Source organism: Nannospalax galili, unplaced genomic scaffold (assembly GCF_000622305.1).
Source record: "Nannospalax galili isolate Female #2095 unplaced genomic scaffold, S.galili_v1.0 scaffold500, whole genome shotgun sequence".
NCBI classification, from domain to species: Eukaryota; Metazoa; Chordata; class Mammalia; order Rodentia; family Spalacidae; genus Nannospalax; species Nannospalax galili.
In genome coordinates, this window is record NW_008347292.1 from 1,169,346 (window position 1) to 1,192,674 (window position 23,329).

The following is a 23,329-nucleotide window of genomic DNA, read 5'->3' on the forward strand; positions in this document are numbered from 1 at the left end:
TTCCTTCCTTCCTTCCTTCAGCATCAGTTCTCTCCCCATCAGTCACAGTACCAGCCACTAAGAATGGTGAAAAATTAAGCATAAAAGGCCTCATGACAAAAGTCTATTCCCTTAAGCACAAAGGCTGGCTGGGGGTCTTTTTGTATGCTCGTGTGTGTGTGTGTGTGTGTGTGTGTGCACGTGTGTGTGTGTGCGCGCGCGTGCGCGCACACGTCGAGTATCTTTCTCAATCTCCACCTTTTTTTCACTTCCATCCAAAAATGGTTTTAAGTTTTGCCATGATACAAGTTATTACAACAAATAATGTGGGCAGATACATGTTAACATAGAGGTTGGAGAGTGGGGAAGGAGGGCAGGTGTTAGAAGAAGTCACTAAACTCTAGATCCTCATGCCCAGCTATCTACTTGGCATCTCCTCCCACACAATTAATAGGCACTTCACTCCACCTTATTTTTTGAGACAAGGTCTCTCACTGAGCCTGCACCCTACTGATTGAACAGATTGGCTGCCAATGAGCTCCAGAGATCCCCTGCCTCCACTTCCCTAAGTGCTTGGATTACAAGCATACACCACAGTTCTCGGCTGCTCGCTTTCTTTTTAAACGTGGAATGCTGAAGATTCAAACTCAGGTCCTCATGCTTGTGTGGCAAGCCCTTTACCAACTGAGTCATCTCCCCAACCACACCTGGCTGGGGTCTTAAGAAAGGCTCCCCTCCAACACTGCCCTCCTGGTGAAGCCTAGAGTGCTGGGCATTAACCACATACATCCACTGGTCTATTAAAGAACAGTCCATAGACCAAACCAGACTCCTTGCACCTGTGCACTTTTCAAAGTCTGTTGTAGAAAACTCCAAGTAGGGCCTCTCAGGAAACCACTAACAAAGTCTGGAGGAATCACTTGGGCTCAGAGGTCAGCAACCTGTCACTTCAAGGAGCCACCAGGCACACCTATCATCCTGGTCCTTGAGAAAAGGGTCTCTGGGGGCTCAACGGCAGAAATGTCACTATGCAGAGTAATTCTTCTACCCTTCTACAATAGCTTTAAGTGGCTCTCATGCCTTAAAAAAAAAAAAAAAAAAAAAAAAAAAAAAAAAAAGCAAGACAGCTCTCCAAGGCTCCACAGATCTAGAGGGCAAGGTGCAGAGGGTCTGACCACTCCCCCAGGCAAACATTTTAGGAGTTCAAAGCACTTGCTCTGATGGCCTGCCATCAGCTAAGGGCATAAGCCTGAATCCATGCCTACACTGCACTGTCTTTTTAAGGACGCCCGCTGTCATTTTCAATGGGAAAATCATCAACAGTTGACACAAAAAGGTTTCCCAGAGCCAGGTGTGGTGGCTCACACCTTTCGTCCTTGGTGGCCCAATACCTTTAGTTCCAGCACTCAGGAGGCAGGGGCAGGCTGATATCTGTGAGTTCAAGGTCAGCCTGGTCTACATAGCAAGTTCCAGGCCAGCTGAGGCTACAGGGAGGCCTTGTCTCAGAAAGACCAAAAATAAAAAAATAATTAAATATAAAATGAGTAATAGGAAAGAATGGCAAGGCCTGGGCTCTGTGGAGACACTGCCTCAAAAAGACCAAAAAAATGAAAAAGGGGGGGGGGGCTCCCACATAATGCACTTCAATCTCCCACAAACAAATTATCAATCAGTAAGATAGTGTCACCAGAGGTCAAAGGGGTGAGATAGACCTGAACAGATCGGTCGACCTGGCATATAGTCCAAAAAACAAGGACAGCAGGGAACCACAGGCGGCGTCTCTGATGACCCTGCAGACTTGTCGCAAAGCAAGGCCAGGACAAACAGGCTGTGTATAGATCTATTTTGGTCACACAGCTGCGCACATGATTTATGAAGATGTTTGGCGCCTGGCTCCCAGGAGCCATGAGCATCAAGCTATTGCTGTATGAGCCATTAAGAAGCAGAATGTCTGGCAGTTCGGGCATCCTTCCTCATTCCAACAGCTGAGTGGTAGAGCCTTGAGCCCTGGCCCTTGTAATTCCCCAAGCCACAGGTTTCTTTTGGAATTCCCTAATTTGTGAGCATTGAATCATCTGTGTTCCTGAGTTTGTATCCACCAGCCTCGCTATACTCTACTAGTCTAATTCGAGGCTCTCTTTGTGGTGGAGCTTAGCTTTATTTATTGATTTCTATTTCTGACTTGCTCGATGCCAGTTCATTCATTATTCAGTGCAAATCTGGCTACAAGACCATAGTTTGATATCCTGCCAACAGGAGCCTGAGCAGGTGGGACCCTTGTGAATCTACTCTTCAAAGTCAGAACCCAAATAAAGCTATGTATTTGCACGCCTCAAGTTATTCATTTATACCCTGCTCCTTCTAAACAGATTATTTTCTGTTTGAGCAGCAAGTTAACTCAGTAGGAAAAAACAGACTCAAATGGTTTTGAGGGCAAAAGTTCGATCCTGGCAAAAAACAATTTATGTCTGAGAGAAAAAAAGCTGGAAAATGGGCCCTGGGTAGCTGCTGCTCATCCTGTTGTGTGGGCCCCACACCACCTCTCACCAGCACTCCTGCTGGATCACATGGCCAGGTGGACATGAACCCACCCTCTGCTAGGGGCTGAGCCCCTCGTGCCCTGGGGGCAGGTACCAAGGGGCCATTACTAGTGTGATGTACAAAGATGCTGTTTTGTTGATTGTTTTCCTCTTTCTAGGGGACGGAAGCAAAGGAAATTTTATTTAAACCCTAAGAAGAGCCTCAAATTAGAGAGCGGAAGAAATTCCTCTTAGAAATTTTCAGCTGAAACATACTATTGAAGAAAGTAGTAAAATTATCCTCTGGAGAAATCTTTTAAGAACAGAACTAATTACCACGTGTAAGTACCAATTTGTGCATAATCCAATCCTGCTGGAAGACACTAGATTAGAAAATCTCTTTAAGTCCCCTCTGGGCTTCCCTTCCAGGTGAACCTTCACTGCAAGAAACCTAAAATTTGTTAGCTGGCTTGGGGTTGAGGTCCTGGTATTCTGTTCCCTGTCCTGCTTTCCAGCTCATTAACAGCGGCCCTGCAAGGTGAGCGGTCTGGATGTTTTCCAGTCCTCTTCTGGGGTATCATCTCCTCAAAACACATCCATGGAACAATGACAGTGCATGCAAAGGTCCCAACCACAGGCATTGTATCGCCATAGTACAGGGAGCCTTCATGCTTGTCCTTGTTTGGAAAGGTGAAGGAGACACCAAGAGGAATAAAATCAGGACTGCCTGTTCACCTGTGCTCCACTGACAACTGGAATATCTCTGTGCGTGCACATGCACGCGCGTGTGCGCACGCACACTCACACACACACACACACACACACGACTAGAGCAAGGACAAATGGGGCTTAAGACCAATACAGACTCCCTGTGGGCCACTCTGTAAGGCTGGGTGCAATGGTGTATCCACAGCCTTGCTGTGGGTGACAGTGGAGTTGAGGGGAAGGAGAACTATGGGCCTTACTGCCTCCAGAACAGATAATAATTCTGATTTTGTGGCCTTTGCCACTTCTGTTCCTTGGCAGGTTTCAAGAGAAAGGACAGGAAGATAAAGTGTAGCTCCATAATTGAGTACCGAGTTGATGGTTCTACTAGAAACAGGCAGTGGTGGAGCAAGTCTCGTGTCTCCCCATCCTTCCTTGGTCGCCTGTCAGGGAAGTGATGATGATGATGAAGATGACGAAGATGATGGTGGTGGCTGCAGTGGTCACAAAGCTACCACCTTTACACCATGGCTCTAGGTGAACCTCAAGGAGGGCAGGCAGGCATTTGCCAGGCTCAGGATCTGGCACTCAGAAGGCAAAATTAACCAACAGTAGCCACTGTGATAAAGCCAGGGCCCTGGAATCCCTGAGAACACTTGCTTATATCCTACTTTTTCTATGCAAACAAGTTCCTCAATGAAGATTAAAAATAACAAAGTAATTCAACTTAAAATACAGTCAATGTGCTTTAGCCATTCACACTACACCTTTCTAAACTATATCTGCTAAACTAACTGAGAAAAGGGGTCAAGGACAGGAAGCATCCCTGACGGAAATGAACCCTCCCTCTACCAGGAAGCCTGTGCTTCCATCCTCCCACACAGTTGGGTACCCTGCAGAACACCAACTCCCCAGCTCAGTACTTGCTCTGGTCACTGTCTAGTTGTAGGGGCGGAGGCGGGGGGTGCTCCTCACTACCTGAAGCAAGAGTCCCCTAGGCTGGCTGTACAGCACAATCAGGTCCAGGTTCCATGACCCTGCTTCAGACTCTGGAGGGCAATGTCCCTGAGCTATTGAAGTGGTTACTCAATTTCTGTTGCCACTGCTCTGCTTAGAAACTGTACAGGAAACTCCCTATGAAACTAAACACAAATCTCTTTTGCTTGCTTTGTTTAATGAGACAGGTTCTCTTAGGAACAAAAGGACAAATGCCCCTTAGGTCTTAGTAGAAGGCACTGCTGTATCTCTCAGTACCATGTCAATTTGAATCTTCTGAACACTTACACTATTTAAATGACATTTTAAATGATGTTATACTATTTAAATCATGTTTCTCACCTGCCCTGGCTACAGGAAGCTCAGAACCCGTCTTGACTGTCAACTTGATGGGGATTTAGAATCACTATGGAAACAAACCTCTGAGTGTGTCTATGAGGGAGTTTCTAGGATAGGTTAACTGAGGTGGGAAGGCCATCCTAAATGTGTGTGACACCATGGGCTGAGTCCTAGGTGAACACAAAGAAGCAAGCAAGCTGAGCAGCCTCTGCTTTCTGCCCACAGATGTGATGTGACCAGCAGCCTCAGCTCCTGCTGCCATGCCTTCCCTACCAGGATGGACTGTATTCCCTTGAACTGCAAGCCAAACCAAACCCTTCCTTCCTTGAGTTGTTCTGTCAGCTATTTTTTTACTGCAACAAGGAAGATAATTAATATACCATCCTATCCTTTAAAGCAATGCATAGAATTTACAATGTTCATCTTAAGTATTCATGTCCTCCAACTTTATCGTAGGTTTCTTGCCTCTTTTCTACCCTTGTTATGATTTCTATACTTCCTTTAATGAAAAAGCACCAGTTTGAAGGCATTTTTGTAAATTCCTGCAAATACTTTTGGGAATATGGTGGGGTACCTTAAACAAGCTAATTGAATCCAGTCATCAATACCCAGCCCGTTGCAGCAGAACGGCTCACAAGCAGATGGTAAGGATTGCCAAAGTTGAGACGAGGGCTCTGAGGAAACTTTCTGGCTTTAGGGTCAAACTCCCCAGCAGAAATGTTCCTTGCAGCTCCAATTGTCATGAACATCTGCAAGCTTGTGTGAAGTGCACGTAAAGTATGTTTTAAAACTAGTAAGAAAATAAGCACCATAAAAACAGCCCCACAGGTTCAAAGTCAGGAGTCCTGACATTCAATTCTGCATCTATGTTCAACTGTGCAGAAAACTCACACACAGAAATTTTATACTGTGACCTTTGAGGAAATGCATTAGGCTGGTCTTTAGACCTAATATACATTAGTGACCAGAGCCTGGGACCTTGCATCCTGCTGTAACAGACAATGCACATGAATCATTTGGAACACTAGAACATTTTTAAAATCAGGCATGGTCTAAGTATTCTTTATTTGAAAATGTGGGGACCAGAAGGGTTAAAGTTGCATATTTTTCAGATTTGGGGATAAGTGCCTATACATAGTGAGATCTATATATGTGATCCAAAGTTACACACCAAATTGATTGTTTCATTTACATTGTATACACAGCCTGAAGATTGTATCAAGTGCAAGAAACAAAGTTTCACCATGTACAATTTTTACTTATGAAATCATGTACTCAAGAGTTTCAGAGTTTGGGGCAGTTTAAATTTCAAATTTAGGGTTTCAGATCAGGGATGGTCAATTTGTAGTAACTGTTGAAAGCCCTGTATACTCAGCTATCGGCATACATTTACAAAATTCTCCCTACACTTTTAAACTGCACAAATTACCCAAATGATATCGAATGATTGTCACCAGCCATGGACATGCTTTCTGGTATCTGTGGGAGGTGGACTTGCTCTCCCAGACAAAGACCAGGAGACATTCCTAATGTTGCCATAGGGAAGCTTGTGCCAGAGATCTCTGGACTGGAGGACAAACATCCTGTGCTTATGGTGAACACAACGTCTGTTGTGCCCTATTAAAATGTACACAGAGCTCTCTCTCCCATGTGGCACTAACCAGTCCATCTGTTTCAGGGTGGTAAAGGCTAGCCCAGGACTCTTGTCTGGCACATCTAGCCCCTATCTCATGTACAAGAGTCCTGGACCACGTAGAAAAGGGCATGCTGCTTCTTAAGAGAAAAGTCAGCCAAGGACAAGGTTCAACAGGTCAAGAAAGGAGTATCAGTCACACGTCCCTTAATGGGTACATGTTCTGAGAAACACCATGTTAGAGAGCTGTGTCACTGCATGAACAGAGTGCACTTACACAAACCCAGACAGCGAAGGTCTGACCTTGGCCTCTTGGTGTGTGTGGTGGTTTGAATGAAAATGTCCCCCATAGGCTCCAAGTATTTGGACATTTTGTCCCCAGATGATAGTGCTGTTTTGGGAGGTCTTAGAAGGTCTGGCTATCCTGGAGGATGCACATCACTGGGGATGGGCTTAGAGAGTTCTTAAGCCTTGCTGGATCTCCAATTGCTCTCTTGTTTCCTGTGCCTGCTGGAAGATGTATAGATTAGCTTCCGCTCCTCCTTCAGCCACCTCTGCCGCCATGCCTCCCTGCTATGATGGACTGTAATTCCCCTGGAACCATAAGCTCAAATAAACTCTTCCTTCTATAAATTTCTTTGATCAGTGTTTTTATCACAGCAACAAAAAAGTGACTAATACAGTGTGATCCAGAGATGCAGTAAACATGAAATGTGTGAGGTGCCAGCACTTAACATGGCATGATGTTTTATAGTCAACTCTCTTTAACAGGTAGAAGGAATGTACTTTAAAACAATGATCAAGCCAGGTATGGTAGTGTAAACCTATAATCCTGGACTAAAGGGTGAGACACTGTCTCAAAGTTTTTATTTTTTTATCTTATTTATTATTTTTATTTTATGTGTACGAGTGTTATGCCTGCATGTAGGTAAGTGCACCTGTGTTGTGAAATGCCCGCAGAGGACAGAAGAGACTGTCAGATCCTCTGGAACTGGAATTAGACAGTTGTTAACTGCCATGTGGGTGCTGGGATTCAAACCCAGGTCTTCTCCAAGAACAGTTTTCTTAACTGCTGAGCCATCTGTCCAGCCCCCAAATAAAGTTTTTTAAAAAAAAGAAAGTAGGTTAAAGAAAGTAAGTAGGTTGGACATTACCTAGGATTTCAAGGCTCTAGGTTCAACTCCTAAGTGCCCCCCCAAATAAAACAAATTTTAAAGTAGAGAATACTGGGGCTGGGGAAAGGGCTCTGTGAGTGAAGTGCTTTCTGTGCAAACATGAAAACCTGAGTTTGGATCTACAGAACCCACATAAAAGATGGGCATGGTGGCTTAGTAATCCTAGTACTGTGCATGTGCATGGGCATAGACAGGAGACTCCCAGGGGCTCATTGGTCAGTCAATCTAGCAGAACCAGCAACCTTGAGGTTCAGCGAGAGACCCTAACTAAAAAAAAATTTTTTTTTAAAGGTGGAAAATCGAGAAAGACATCCTGGCATGAACCTCTGGTCTCCACACAGGCTGGCACTGGTGAGTACAGCTGCACCCACATCCACAGACTTGTGCACAGATGCACATACCACACACACAGAGGGCAGAATACCAAACATATAAATGTGACAGTGACTATCACTACCAAGTAACAGTCAATACTTGTAATTGCAGGTGCTATGCTTTTATTGGAGTGGCACAGGTTGTTGACACCACAAACCCAGGACTCAGTTGTCAAGCTAAGACATTGAGCTGCTACGTTGCCAGCAGACCACAGTTCCACTGCATCCCATGGGATCACTACTGTATATGTGGTTTGTTGCTGACCTGAACAAGTGCAGCCAGCCAGACAAGCCTCTTCTCTATTACAACACAGAGCCTCTTTCCTCCCTGTCCCACAACAAGATGGGCAGTAGCTCCAATGTGAAAGCAACAGGAAAGGAGAGTTGGACTGGTTCAGGGAGAAGTTCTTCAAGCAGAGCAAGGCCTACTCCCTGAGCACAGTTTGCTTGTCTGTTTACTGAGGGTACAGTTGGCCAGGTGGCTAAAAGCCTCTCCTTGCTTGGACACTTTGTGACTAGTTAGTACCTGAACAAACAGACAGGCTCTCCACTGTTATTACCAGAATCATCATCCTGAATGCATCAGAAATGCAGCTTAAGTTCCCTTGTTCCAGGAAAAGCAGCAAGTAAGTGATTTTTATTAGACATGAGCTCTGAGCACAAACAGGGAGAGCAGGCTGAGCAGGAGGAATTCAGAGTTTACTCAGCAAAATCAGAATGCACAGGTATCTAATTGCAGACGTACAGTAAGGTTTTTCTATCTGTTAGGAAAACAAAGGAAATATATCTCTGAGATGGGACAATATTGGAACCTACTGCTCAGGGGCACTCCAGATAAAACCCTGCAGGTTGAGTTTCACTTGTCCAAAACATGTGGGCCCAAAGCTGGATTAAAAAAAAAATTTTTTTTTAAATATTTCCAGATATATAATGAAATACTCTAGGGCATGGGACCCAAGTCTGAGCATGAAATTATGTTTCTTACATGCATAGACTAAAGGTAATTTTAACAATACTTTTAGTATACTGGGACCAGCCCCATCATATGAGGTCAGTAGTGGGAATCTCTACTTGTGGGACCAGCCCATATTGGTACTCAAAAAGTTTCAGATTTTGGAATATTTCAAATTGGGGTTTTGAATTACTAACATCAAAATGATCTTTTTTATTGTAGCACATTCTTAAAGGATTTGGAAACGAGAGGTAGCACGAACCAGTTAGTATTTACAAAGGCTGAAGTATGGAGGCTCTCAGTTTAACTGAAGATAACATGCGGCTCACTGATCTGACAGGCTTTGCTGAATACCTTAATCATTTTGACAAGATCTACAGAGAATGGTGCTCTTTCTGCAGTTAATCTCCAAGGTGCGACTATGATTATGTGTGTCTTCCAGTTGAAAGTGATCTTGGCCATGTTATGTTCCATTGCAAATGAGAAATCCCCAAGAAACTGGCCTGCTTGCTTTCAAAATCATGGAAATTTACAGGCACATTTGCTTCTGTAGTCAAATGTATGTTTTGAATAGTAATTTCTAAACCACTTGCTTTGCCAAAAGTTATCCATCAAGATGCTGTGACGGAACCAGAAACTGCTTTTGTCTATATAAAAACTTAAAATCTGCATTGCCACTATGTGCTTTGGCAAAGACCTTTTCAAAGTTTTGCTTTCAATTTTTTTTTTCCCCTCAAACTTCATGTATAGTCATATAAGTTCACCTTAACCTACATTTGTGAAATGAATTCTCTGGTTATGAACTTTAAAAAAAAAAAAAAAAAAAAACCCACTCGGGGGAGAGATTGACATTTTTGAAATCTTTGTCAGTGGGCCTAGTCAAGATAGAGTTTAAATATTACAGTAATGATATCAGCACAAGCAGGTCCAGAAGTCCTTCATAAAACACACTTGAATTGTTAGAGAAATTCTTGTTACTTTTGTGTTTCTCCCAGCTCTAAATTAACATTGATTTAACAGAATCTAGGCCAGCCCTATTTTTTAATCATGGAAGAATTCTGAGGTTCGTGCCGTGTATATAATAGAAATCTGAAATCAAATGGGTGTAATGAAATGGCTGTTGCTCATTCATGAACATTTCCACTAATGTAACATATGTGCAGCAAAGTCCACCTATGTATCCGGCTCAATAAAAATGCCCAAAGTATTTGCCTGGAACCCAGAAGAACAAACAGAAGGCCACTGGCACCCAGGGAGCCTCTGTCCTGTCACTCCAAGGGTAACAAGACCTTGATGGGTCTTCCTATGCCATCCTTGGCTGTGAACAACACTGAGCCAAAGCAAACAGATGAGAAATGATGGGCTCACATGGGTTCCCCATGAGATTCCACCATTAGGGACTTGGCTGTGTATGTCCTGTTCAGTTTCAGCAAGTGAGGGCAATTCAAACCGAAAGGCACTCAGGCACTCATCTAACCCAAAGAGCTCCCCTCAACAGAACGCCATGTGAGTACCATCAAACTAAAAATGTCAAAGACTTCTCTTTCATTCTTTCCTATCACTGCTAGAATAACTCCTATCAATGACGATGACACCTGCTTCCATCTGGTTACTGTTTAAAAGGCGACACTGGGCAAAGGAGTGTTTAACTTCTCAAAGGTATTCAGAATTTGCTATAGAGCCTACCTATGCAGTTAGTGGGTTTCCCAAATAACTAATACTTGCTTATGGTCAAACTGCATGTCACAGATTTTGCATTCATGATCTCATTTGAAAACTGCATTGTTGGGGTTAGGGAAATCGATCAGCTGTGTGGCTTGAGAACTTGAGATCCATCTCCAGGAGCCATGTAAAGGAAGCCAGGCAGGTGGCACACGCTTATAATGTCAATACTTGGGGGGTGTGGGGCAGGTTCCTGGGAATCACTGGTCAGCTGGTCCAGCCTTCTTGGAGACTTTTAGGCCAGAGACGGACCCTGTCTCAAAACAAGGTAGATGGTCCCTGAGGAACAATACCCCTGGCTTCTATGGTTGTGCACATACTCACACATATAAATACACATATGTACATATGCACACATAAAAATTATAATATGGGTCTTGGGGGTGGAGTTCAGTGGTAGAGTGTGTATTTAGTATGCACAAGACCCTGGGTTCAACTCCTAAGACCCCCCTCTCCCAAAGAAACTGTGCCATGAAGGTCCTAGGTGGTAGATAGTTCAAGTATTAAGAGCACAACCAGCTGTGGTTCTTTCCATATTAAGAGGCATTTCAAAGTCTAATTCAAAAGACTTTATTATCTCCTATAACTGGGAAAACCAGAGCCAGTGATGCCTTTCAGGTGGTATTCACAAGTCCTGTTCTCTGTTCCCAACTCAGACCCATCTCTGGTGAAAGTGGGAACAACTCTCTGTATTAGCTGCCTCTTGTTGCTGTGACTGCATACCTGATAGGAAGCCACTTAAAAGGAGGAAAGGTTTATTCTAGCTCATGGTTGAGTGCATATAGTCTACCATGAAAGAGAAGACACGGCTACAGACAAATGAGAGAGTGTGCACCTAGGACTCCTCTTGACACCGTGACAGGAAGCAGAGAGCAGACAGGAAGTGGGACTGAGCTATAAAATCTCAAGGCCTGTGTCTAGTGACACTTCCTCTAGTAAGGCTCCATCTCCTCAAGGTTCCATGACCTTCAAAGAGCACCATCAGCTGAGGTCTAAGTAGGCAAACACATGAGCCTGTGAGATTCCACATTCAAACCCTCCTGTGTTCAGATGCCAGCTTTCAGTCTAGCCTTTCCATACTGTCACCAAGAAAATGTCCCAAGAATCACTACAACAAGACCAGCCACTTTCATATGATCATGGGAATCACTGGAGCCAGTGGAATGAGAGGGGTGATCTGGGTGAAACAAGAGGTGGGGGCATCACTTATAAGTACAGGGATTACAAGTACAGGGATGAATGGGTTGTGAAAGGCAGAACATTCCATTTGTAAGTCTGGATCAGTTTCCAAGAAAGGGAAAAGGAACTTCCCATTACAGCAACACAGATATTTTAAGAAACAAAGCCATGGGCCAAAAAAAAAAAAAAAAAAAAAGGTTAGGTTCCATGGTTCCATATGCTTAAACACAGCTAGTCAGCAGAAGGTCTAAGGCCAGAACACAGTTCTTCTGAGACTTTTTCCCTTCGTGATAATTGCTATTATTTATAAGTACACAGACCTACCAAGGTCATATGGTGTCCGTCAAGTTAAAATCATTTCCCAGGGGCCCAGAATCTTTAAGGACAACATTCACTCTCCCTAGCACAGTGGGGATTCTGGGACTGTCCAGACTGTCAAAGGAGACTTGCTTCCTTGAGGGTAGTGGGGCGGGAACTTAGCTGCCCAGTTCTGAAGCTTGACCCTGAGTAGCCAATCTTGAGATCCTCTCCCAACTTCCTTAGTATCAAAGTTGGCTCTTAGATTTTAGAGTACAAGGTATGTGGGCAGTTGGTAGCTGCATTAATTAGCTTTTGCTGCCACAGCCAATGCTAAGGACTTTGTAGGGCATGCACAGGAATTCATTTCCTGACAGATCTGGATGCTGGAAGTCCAAGTTCAAGGGAGGCCCCTCTGGGCTTGCAAATGGCCAACTTCTTATGTTCTCTCCTGATCTTCCTTTGCACAGGGGGATTCCTACTGTCTCTTCTTTTTTAAAAAACAAAACAAATAAAATCAAACAAACGAACAAACAAAAAGGGTTCCAGATAACCTTAATGGATTAGGTCTCCTGCCACCCTTGCCCTCAATGAATCTTTTTTTAAAAAATTATTTATTATTTTTATTTTATGTGTATGAGTATACTGCCTGCATGTAAGTGCAACAGTTTTGTGCAATGCCTGCGGAGGTCAGAAGGCAGTGTTGGGTCCCCTGGTACTGCAGTTATGGATGGTTGTTAGCTACCATGTAGGTACTGGGATTAGAACCCAGGTCCTCTGCAAGAGCAGCCAGTGCTCTTAATTGCTGAGCCATCTCTCCAGCCCCTCTCAATGAACCTTAATCACCTCTTTAAAGGCTCTGTATATCCAAATTCATTCTTATTGGGGCCTGGGCATCAACATAAATTTGGGGGAAGGGGAAACATTTCCTAGCAGTAAATTGAATGCACAGAGTTCACAAACTTTAAAATTTGTTTTCTGAGCAATGTGCTCTGTGAGGTACAAGGGACAGAAATAAGAAATGCTCCAGCCTCAAGGAGATTATAGTCCAGCTAGAGACAGGTGTGAAAGAACAAGAGGCTGGGTGGTTCCTGCCATCATAGAAGTGAGGAATCAGCCAAGACTTCACGGAGGGATGCTGTGCATGCCACAGAGGCTCCTAAATCCACCCTGCTGTACTGTTGGAAAAGGTTAAGCATATACATTTCAATTACAATAGTACTTTAGGCCCCTTAATAAAAGAGATAGTTATATGAGCAGGAATGGTAAGACCATGCATTTAGACAAGCTCACAAAGTAATGAGGCTCCTTGCAAATGCACAGACTGCAGACACCACAAGCACATGCGTACACTGCACATTACTATGTGGTACATGGGTGTGAGAAAACAAAGGAAAAATACGGACCAGGATGCAGGCAGGAAACATGAACAGCCCCCTTCCCGATTGCTGACCTTATTCCTTACAAGAAAGGAGGCGAGGGGACGAAAGCAATGTGTTCCACAGAGATTCTGATCAAGGTAGTGGTGAGCAGTTTGGTTCCAAGAATGGAAGATGATTAGAATGTGGGACTTGGAGTGGATGGTGAAACTTCAGTCTCATGTTTAAATGAGAATAGTAAGAACTAATGATGGGTGTCCACTCACAACAGGTACAGCGGCACAGTGCAAGCACTGCATTGCGTGGTTACAGAGCTCGGCGCCAGGACCACCCGAGCCACCTTGCTCATAACTGAGACTAAAGATAGAAAGAGCAGCAGCAGCTGGACCAGAAGGGAGCAGGACAGCGACTTCACAGACTGAGCAGCTGGTACAGGTGAGGGGGGCCCAAGGGGTCAGGCAGATGAGAGAGGTATTAGAGCTGCAGATAACCATTAGTCTACAGGGTCTTTGTGCTTCCCAGTCTATCTAGAAAAATTAAAATAATCACATCTGAAATCAGTATAATTTGAAGAGTAAGTACGTAATGAAAATCCAGTTCGGAACCAAAGGCATTGCCTCTTCATGCCCACTTGCTAGTTCCCAACTTAATTTTCAAAATTAAGCCTCCTCTAATGAGACTCAAAACTGTTCTCAATGAATTCAAACTGTAGTGAGGGGAAGAAAAGATGCTAAATGAGAAAATGTGCTCCGTTTCACAAGCTACCACACCATGCATGTCTGGTGGGGGTTGGGAGCTACAAAGGGCGTGGATAAGTTTTCTATAAAACCTCACTTACGTACAAATGGCATTTGTTGGAAATATGAGTCAATGAACTTGGAAGAAAATGGGGACTTCCTAAAATAGCTCCTTTGCCAGACTTGAACTTGGCAATTCTTCAAAATACACACATAACATACGTGCTTAAGCATACCTGCACTTTTACACATCTGCAGCCACATCCCATTTTCACACATACACACCTTGGCTTGGCCAAATAAGTCACTTTGAGCTTGTTTTGTTACATCTGTAAGATCAGGTGGACACCACCCACTTCTCAAAAAGTAAATGAGTGTGCAGATTAGCGCTCTGGGGCCCTGACTGGATACATGGATGCGGTATCACTTATTACCATGGTCTTGGCTTTGACCAACCTTGATCCTGGAAAGTTCTCTGTGCTCTCTTTGTATGCTTTCAAGTGACAGAAAAAAAACACTAAAAGCCTTCTAGGACAACAAAGAAGCTGTAGTCTCATGGGCATTCAAAAGTCATCAATGACAAATATGCATGGGTTTAGTGGATACTGTTGCTTTAGAGACCTTGATTGGTTGAGACTTCATTGCACGTAAGAGTTTGCTTCACTCTGGTTTATGTAAAAGCCAGTCTAACCAGGGACAGGTAGAGTGGCCCCTTGTCTCTGGATCATCGTGTGGTTGCTATATCTTTCCTACTGACAGATTCTACCAGGGTGGGGTGTGTGTGCTGGTGATGCCAGATATTCTGCAGAACTCCCAAACCCAGAAGGAAAGTGTGACGCAGAACCCTGGCCTGGACCAGGACATTTGGTCATCCCTTAATCTATCACTAAAGCCAGGGGGTTTGCATAAGAAGCTGGCACCTTCTGCTTGAAACTGATGTAGGAAGCAGAGGCAAGCAGTAGTCCCCCAAGAGGAGAAAGATGCTCTGATATGGCTACAGAAAGACATCACCTGTGAGCCACCCCACAAGGGCTGCAACAGGAACATATCTCTATGATCGTCTCATTCCCAAATCACGGAGAAATAAGAGGCGGAAGACGCTCAGAGTTTGAAAACTGCAAGGCACAAATCTGGCCTAGAATTGGCCTTTGCACATGTCTCAGGCTTCTGGGCTCTTATTACAACCTTGTCACAATCTTGCTCAGTGTGCTCAAGATGCTGGGTTAGATTCTCTTGTTGCAAATGTCACCATAGCAGAGACCTGTGCTTCTAACTCATACCCATAATTAGTGTCCGATTAGCAGAATCAGATGACCCTGAGTAGGGCCCATAAAAACTCACAGTCTGAGCCAGGCACAGTGGTACATACCTGGGATTGCAGCAACTCTGGAGGCTGACATAGAAGGATCACAAGCTTCAGTTCAGCCGTGGCTACATAAAGAGGCCCTGTTCCCCCAAACAAAATCATACAGAAAGACAGGCTAAGAAGGAAGGACCAGCTAATGCTTGTTATGGTAACTGCTGGGGAGGGGCCAAGCCTGCCAGAACCCCTCTTCAAAGATGGTTTAAGTTCCTTACCATTGCAAATATGGCTGGTTGTCACTGTCTATCTTTCCCCTTCCCTCTGGTTGCTGAAACTGATCTTTTGAATGTTACAGTCTTGTTTTACTCTGGCACAATCAAGGAGACTAAGCAGAAAAACCAGACATATGGATCACAAGCAACTCCATCCCTGAGGAACCTTCTCTCTCTGTCACATTTCTGTAGGATCACAGTCATTCAAAAATGTCAAGAACAGCTGGGAAAGACTCAAGCTCTCCTCCTGCAAATATCCCATGGGTATCTGCCTTAATGCACAAGAGAGACCGAAAACAGCCTTAAATATTCCTAAGAGCAAATCTGCAGTTCAACTGAGGGGAGAGCAGTGTTGTTTTGTTTTATCTGTTTGAGGATGGAGGTACAGAGTACCTAAAAGAAACTGTGCACAGATGTTATCATAAGCATAATGAACTCTTACTGAACACCCAATAATCACCTAGCACCGTGCAAGTCTCTGCACACACATTATCTTTTAATTCTCATCAAATTTCATGAAATTAGGACTCTTACTTACTGGGACTGAGCAGAAAAACAAGGCTTAAAACAATCAAGTGAGTTGCTCGAGGTCACTCTGCTGGTGGTCGGCATAGGGTGACCTTGGCCAATTCCAAGGCTCCACTTCTGCTCTCCCAGTCCTGTTGTGTCTCTGGAGTGAGGTCAAGGGCACAGGCACCTTCATCTGGAGCACTATTAAGTCCAGGGACGCTACACACATCATCATTCATCAATCCTCAGCATAATTATAACAATCTTGCGAGACTTTTCCTTCTTCATTTCATAGTAGTTCAAAGAGGTTTACAAATCCTTTTCAAAGTCAGATGGCAAGGCAGGGAAGGGACTCAGTTCACCTGCTTTGAAATCTGAGGTCATCTACTCTCTGCCTGCATGTGTCATGGTCAATGGGAGGAAAGCTCGGTGGACGTAAATACTGCAGAGAGACTGCACAGATTTCTTCTGGAGAGCTACATAGGCCACTGAGAGCAATCCCTAATATATGAGGCTTGTAGACATAAGAGCCTACCTCTCCACACACATCTGGGCACACATGCACATCCCAGCTGCGTGCACCACGGCAGAGATCTAGAAATCCTAAGTCATGTCTACCGGGCAAGTGGGTGGGAAGGAAACGAACAAGAGACCAGAAGGAACACAAACGTCTGCTTCTTGGCAGCTTAGAAGTGGGTGATTTTATGTCTACTTCTAAAACTGTAATGTGAACATCTTGCTTAGAATATATCCTTAAAACTTCTTTATTGTTAAGTCTTTTGGACATTTTACAAAAACATTTCTAGCCCTCCACCCAAGCCGTAACACAGAACTACATGGGGAATGGATTTCCTTTCCAATTGTACTTGAATCCTGAGCACCAATAAAAGCATGCTCTGCATGGCAATATGATCAAAAGGGCACCAATCTTTGTGTTTGTAATTTTCTAACAGCTACAATTTAATAGACTAGAACCATTTCTAAATTCAAAAAAACTATGAGGAAATATTCCCATTGATGAATTTAAATGAGTGTAAGGCTAAAAATACATCTGTAAAAATTCATTATTCAGATTGTAGTGACCTTTCAGTGGCTAATTCTAGGGTTTCTCTTTTTCTCTATCCACTCTTTAAAAGGTGGAAGTGAAGGTTGTAAAACACTGATCGTGCCAAATGTTACTGAATCGCACCCTATGACAGGACTAACCTTATACTAAGTAATTTCACGTCCAGTTTTTAAAATCTTATAGGTACCATATCCAGATGATGAAATGAATAATTATTAATTTTCATCTTTGCTTACTGTCTATTATCCTATTTAAAAGATGTCTTATTCTGATGATTAAAAACAGAAGATGTTATGGAGAGGGGATACTGACATTAGAAAAAACATTAAATTAGTCCTGATAAATGAACAGAGAAAAAATGGGGCATGCTATCACAAACCTGGAGAGCCCTGAATCTTTGAGAGCACTTGCCATTCAAGTCTTCCCACAGGGTATCCCTGGCCTGTCCTCTCTGAGCTTCTGGTTAAGCTACCCCTTCATTGTGCTGTAGTGTACCACCATTGCTCTTCCCATTGTAGATCTAGCGCTTCCATATGGACAAGGTCCCCGGACCATTTCCTCCTCCAGCCCCCTGAATCTCTACTGTACCTGTAACTCCACTGGTCATTTCAGGATCAGAACTTCAAGAACTTCCTCTCAACCTTGCGTACTCCTTGCCACAGTCCAGCCTTTGTTTCTACTTCCTCCTAAACAGTTGCCTCAGATCTAGTCCACACATACCCAGCAGGTGCTTGACCCAGAGGAAGTGCCTAATAAATGCTTTTAGTTTCATGTCCCCTACTTGTCAACAGCTCCTAACTCCACAGTGTCTGCTCACAGGGTTTTGTTTTCTCAGGGTGCAACACCAGAATTTCATTCCGATGGTTACTAGAGACGGGTCCAGAGAGTAGGTAATTTGAAGGTCAAGCTGGAAAATGCAGAATATCTGACTTAAGATGCCTTTGATGTCATGACAGTCTACATACAGACACCAGGGAAGGGGAGATGCAGATGGAGATTGGGCAAATTTATATTCTTAAAGAGAAAGTGAGCTTACTGGCTGGGAATCTAGTTTGGTTAGTGGAGCTCTTGCCCAGCATGCACAGAGCCTTGGTTCCATCTGCATAAACTGGGCATGGTGGCATAGGCCTAGAATTCCAGAGGTAAAGAATTACTCGAATTACTCGAGAGGTAAAGGCAGGCGAATCCGAAGTTCATCCTTGGCTATACAGCAAGTTTGAAGCCTGTCTGGGCTACGTGAGATCCTGTCTCAAATAAATAAATAAATAAATAAATAAATAAATAAATAAATAAATAAATAAAAACAAATAGGACACTGAAGATCTGAATGAATGAACAGCTTCTTTGAAAATTATACTTCCTTGTATATTTTAATTAATGGAAAGCAAGTCCTAAAGCACAAAAAAGCTGGGTCAAAGGGCCAGGCAGGACCCTTTTAACTTTACCTCTGACTGCAAGCAAGACAGTCAGCTGACTTTATTACTGCAGCTACATAAGAATCTTTGCTCTGTGCAGAACAATAAGACAAATGATACCAAAGAGAAAGGGGTTCCTCCTTCAAACCAAAAGTCTTTCTGGGGCCAAAAGAGGACAGAAGGCAATTAGCACTCAAGGAGCAAAGGCAGAGAGGGCCTGCTCCCCTCCCTCATTCTGCTATTACTGAATTTTTTAATGGGTGTGCCTGGGGGCAAGAATCAGGAGATTTATGCACTAGGTGAATGTCCTCCTTTGCACAAAAGACAAAGAGTCAGCTTGTGGAACAGATGAACAAAGCCAGAGAGCCCAAGGCTGAGTTTCGACCAAATGGGAGAGAGCAGCGGGGAGGGTCTTGGAAAACTGAGCAAAACTTGGGATGTTTCAATCAGAGAACTGAGTATTCTAGACCCAAAGGGCTGCAGCTAGACAAGGGAGTGTGGTCCCCAAATCCTGGTAGGGCGGGTGCTGAGAATGGAAATCAGTAGAAGACAGAATGGTTCTTTCAAGATTCTTTAATTGTTTCACTTTGAATAACGCTCAGAAACTTGGGGCAGGAAAGAGCTAAAGGCTAATGCTATAGTGTTTAAAGAGTGTTTGGAGCTGCCAGGCACAAGACCGGATGTCACCACATTCACTGTTCTTCTTTAATCTTCACCAAGATTCTGGGAAATGTATCTCATGGGACTTTTTTTTTTTTTTTGGTCTTTTTGAGACAGGGTGTCTCCCTGTAGCACCAGCTGTCCTGGAACTCACTATGTGGAACAGGCTGGCCTTGAACTCACAAAGATCCGCCTGCCTCTGCCTCCGGAGTGCTGGGATTAAAGGCATGTGCCTTTAATCAAGGGCCCATTTTATAGATATGATAGCTAATATTGATTTAATATGATAGTTATATTAATTTGTCAGAATCTTGAATCACCTAGGAGACAAGCCTCTAAGAGTACCTGTGTGGAATTACTTAGATGAGATTAGCCTCTGGCTATGTCTGTGAGAGATTTTCAGAATTTGGTTAACTGAGGTGGGAGGATCCACCTCAGCTGTGGGCAGTGCCATCCCATGGGCTGGGGATCCAGACTGCACAAAAAGGAGAAAGCAAGCTGTGCATGGCATTCTCTTTCTGCTTCCTGACTGTGGATGCAGTGTGACCCGCTACCTCAAGTTCCTGCCACCAGGACTTCCCAGCCCAGACTGTGAGCCCCCAAACCCTTGCTTTTGTCAGGTATTTTCTTCCCGCAACATGGAAAGTGTGTGATACAAGAGACAATCAAAACTGCAGACCAAAGTCAAAGGGTTGGTGTCCAGAAGGGGAAGGGGACTCAAGCCCGGATGGAGAGGTGCCAAAGTGGATGCTTCTCCCACAGCCACCCACGCACCACAATGTCCTCTCCTTGGATCCATGGATGACATGCAGGCTGAAGGAATGGTACCAGAACTAAGCCTCAAAGTCCATTCTGATCTATAATTTATAGGGAAGTTTGCTAGAATGGATCAGAGGAAGTATTCAAGAGGGAAACGATCCCTAAGGTTTATAGTGAAAAAGAATGTAGTCCTAGGATTACCATGTGGCTTGACTAAGGTCAGGAAGCTTACCCAGCAGAGGGGTTAAGACCAGAGCCTGGGAACAATGACTCAAAACCCAGCGCTCTTTCTCAGTATCTGCTCTTGAGCCTTTCACGGCATGAAATGTGAATTCCCTCATATCTCCAGTAGTGAAGCTGCATGGCAGAGTTATGGGAACAGGTGAAGGTCGCAGAGAGCAGGTGGGGAAAGTCCGTGCATGAAGTCAACCACGACTGTGGGAAACTCCATTCCCCAGAGCAGTCTTCATGCATGGTTTACCAATGAAGTATGCATTTGTGCACGCAAAGAAACAACATGCGTCTGACAGCAAAACAGCCAGTTTCCTTCCCCCCCCATTTGCTTTTGGGCTTGTGGCAGCTTAATCCCGCTCTGTGTACTAGAAATGCCTCTGAGGATGTCTTTCCGTTTCATTAGCTTATCCTGTGGGCTGTCAGCAGTGAATGGGAAGAAAATCCACTGCATGTGTGATAGAACTGATTTTGATTCTACCACTGCATGCTAGGAACACAGATTTGGTAATAATGAGTGGCCCAATGCTAGACTGACAGAGAAAAGAAGGTAGGGAAGGCCAGAGGCAGCTGTTTTACTGTTGATTGGGAAAGTTTGGAAAACTGTTTTGGTCAGTGCTGACAGCAGCTAGGTTTTTTTTTGTTTTTTTTTTTTTAAATCTTTTTGAGACAGGGCCTCTCTGCAGCCCTAGCTGGCCTGGAACTCACTATGTAGACCAGGCTGGCCTTGAACGAACAGAGATCCACCTGCCTCTGCCTCCCAAGTGCTGGGATTAAAGGTGTATGCTACCATGCCTGGCCTAGCAGCTAGCTTCTTAGAAAAGACAGACTTCCCTGGGTCTGACCACAAAATGGGCTGGGTGGATGACAGGCAGGCCTTGCCCTGCTCCCCTCCCCAGCAGCTCTAGCATGACACACAGAAATGGAAAGGACTACAGTTGGGGTAATAGGGGTGGGGCCCGGGAGATAATGCCCTGAGTGATCAGATCAGTTGGGAAGAATTGTGAAGGTATTAGCTTGCCTCTGAACAAACTTCCAGGAAGGTCAGGGGCCTGCTGGGACAGAGGAGAAGTAACAACAGAGAACAGGCACAGCTTGTGGCAGCTTGAAGCAGAACAAGAAGTGAAGGAGAGGTATTTTCCATCCTCTTGGGGTGAAACCATCAGAGACCAGATGAAGGGGCAGACCAGGGTGAGAGATGTCTTTAATAATGGACCAAAGACTCAGGAAAATAATTCAAGCCAGGATGACATTTAAATGAAATAATCTAAATCTAAGTTTGCAGTGGTTGGGGAGAAGGAAGTTTGGAAAAGGTAAAAAAAAAATCTTTAAAAGACTTTTACTCCTTTCTTTAAGAAAATGAGACATCATTAAGCTACTTTTTTTATTTTAAATCCAAACCCATAGAGGCCTATCACAGAAACACAGACACAGGGTCTATTAGAGACACCTGTCAGCTGGCCACTCCTGCAAGGCTCTGAATAAGCCACACTTGTGTTAAATGTACCCCGGGTCCCCTGCTAGACAACAGGCTTGTCCCCTTGTAAGGCTCTGCTTGGTTTCTATTGTACAGGAACTGAAGGGCTCTCTAGTCCACGGAAACTGCTGGAATACTGAAATCATCTCTCGCAGCCTAAACGGCATTCAGAATAAACACTGTGAATGGATGAAATGACCAATTATGTGAAGAGCCCCTGCCTGGTGTAATCCAAACCAAACCTTACCCCATTATCCTCAAACGGAGAGGCGATTCAACAGCCCGGCGGGCCTGTGATTCTAAACCCAAAGATGGCACCACACTCGACACCCAGGGAGGGCTTCGAGCACTTCCAGTTAATCCTTCCACTTTATGCTGGAAAATACAAACATACTACATCTCTGATCAACTGCTTACAAGTCAAACAACTGCCGGAAGAAGAAAAGGCCCCTGTTGTAACCAGGATGTCATTTTGGTCTTGACATCATTTCAGGTTTTCACTTCCGTTTACTCCCCCTTCGGACCTCATAGTACAGAGAGTCTCTGACTTGTGGTTTATAACTTTATGATGATGTGAAAGCCATGTGCCTTCAGAAGAAACTGTCTTTGAAGAGCCAGGTGTGGTGGTGCACACGTGTAATCCCAGCAGGAGGATCAGAGGTTCAGGGATTTCCTTCACTACATACAGAGTTTAAGGCCAGTTTAAGCTGCATGCTCACAATCACAAACCACTGACATTCCCCAGTGACTTGGACCATAAAGCACACTCAAGCATACGTTGGGACTTCGGTATATTTGGCTTACAATGGTTTGTTGAGATGCAGGTCAAGGAGCACCTGCAATCTTCCTACAAGCGAGTAGGAGCACATGGCATCACCTGCCAGTCACGTCCCGATCACTCTGCTCTCTGGGATGCCCTGTGCTCTTGTGGCTTCCCTCTTTGGCAATGCCATGCCTGTGAATTCCACACACTCACCTGTCTCTGTTTCAAGGTCTTGCTCAAGTGTCAGTTCTCCCAGAAAGTGATGTCCACCCCTCTGCTCCCACCCCCCTGACAAAAAAGTAAGTGTCCCTCTTCCCAATGTGGCTCAGTTGCCTATTTCCCTGTCCTGCATCCTGTACCCTCACCCCTGACCCCAGATGCATGCAGTAAGTTTGTTCCTACCCCTTTGGAGAATTCTGGTCCTCGATCCCAATCTTTGTGAGTGTATGTCTTCAACAGCATTCTTTCCTGGTCTGATATCTAAAGACAAGTTCCTTCCACTTGCTATAGGAAGGATAAGGGGTGAGAGTACAAGGATGAAAAGTGAAGCCCAAAGCAGGCCTGCCTCCCTATGATTCTAATGCAAACCTCCCACTGGCCCCAAAAGGCAACATCCTTGTTTGTGTCCCTGCATCTTCATATGTAAACTGATCATGGGTATTAGCAATTTCTGGACAGCCCAGTGAGCCCACCAAAGGCACACAGAAGATCAATTTGAAAGATACCTAGGAAGTTTGAAAAATCTTACCAGGGTAAAGGAGTCCTAAGAATTCTAGGCGGGTATGGCAAAATGATGAAATCACAGAAAAAAAGTTGTTTACATGTCCCTGCCCACATCCCCAAATTTACCAAGATTCTCCTGGCTTTCAAATGTAATATATATTTAT

At 44.3% G+C, this 23,329-nt stretch overlaps 1 protein-coding gene across 5 annotated transcripts in view; it reads right to left on the reverse strand.

Moving 5' to 3' along the window:
- Positions 1–23,329, reverse strand: part of Foxn3 (forkhead box N3) — a 435,807-nt gene that overhangs the window by 93,521 nt on the left and 318,957 nt on the right. The window lies entirely within an intron of this gene.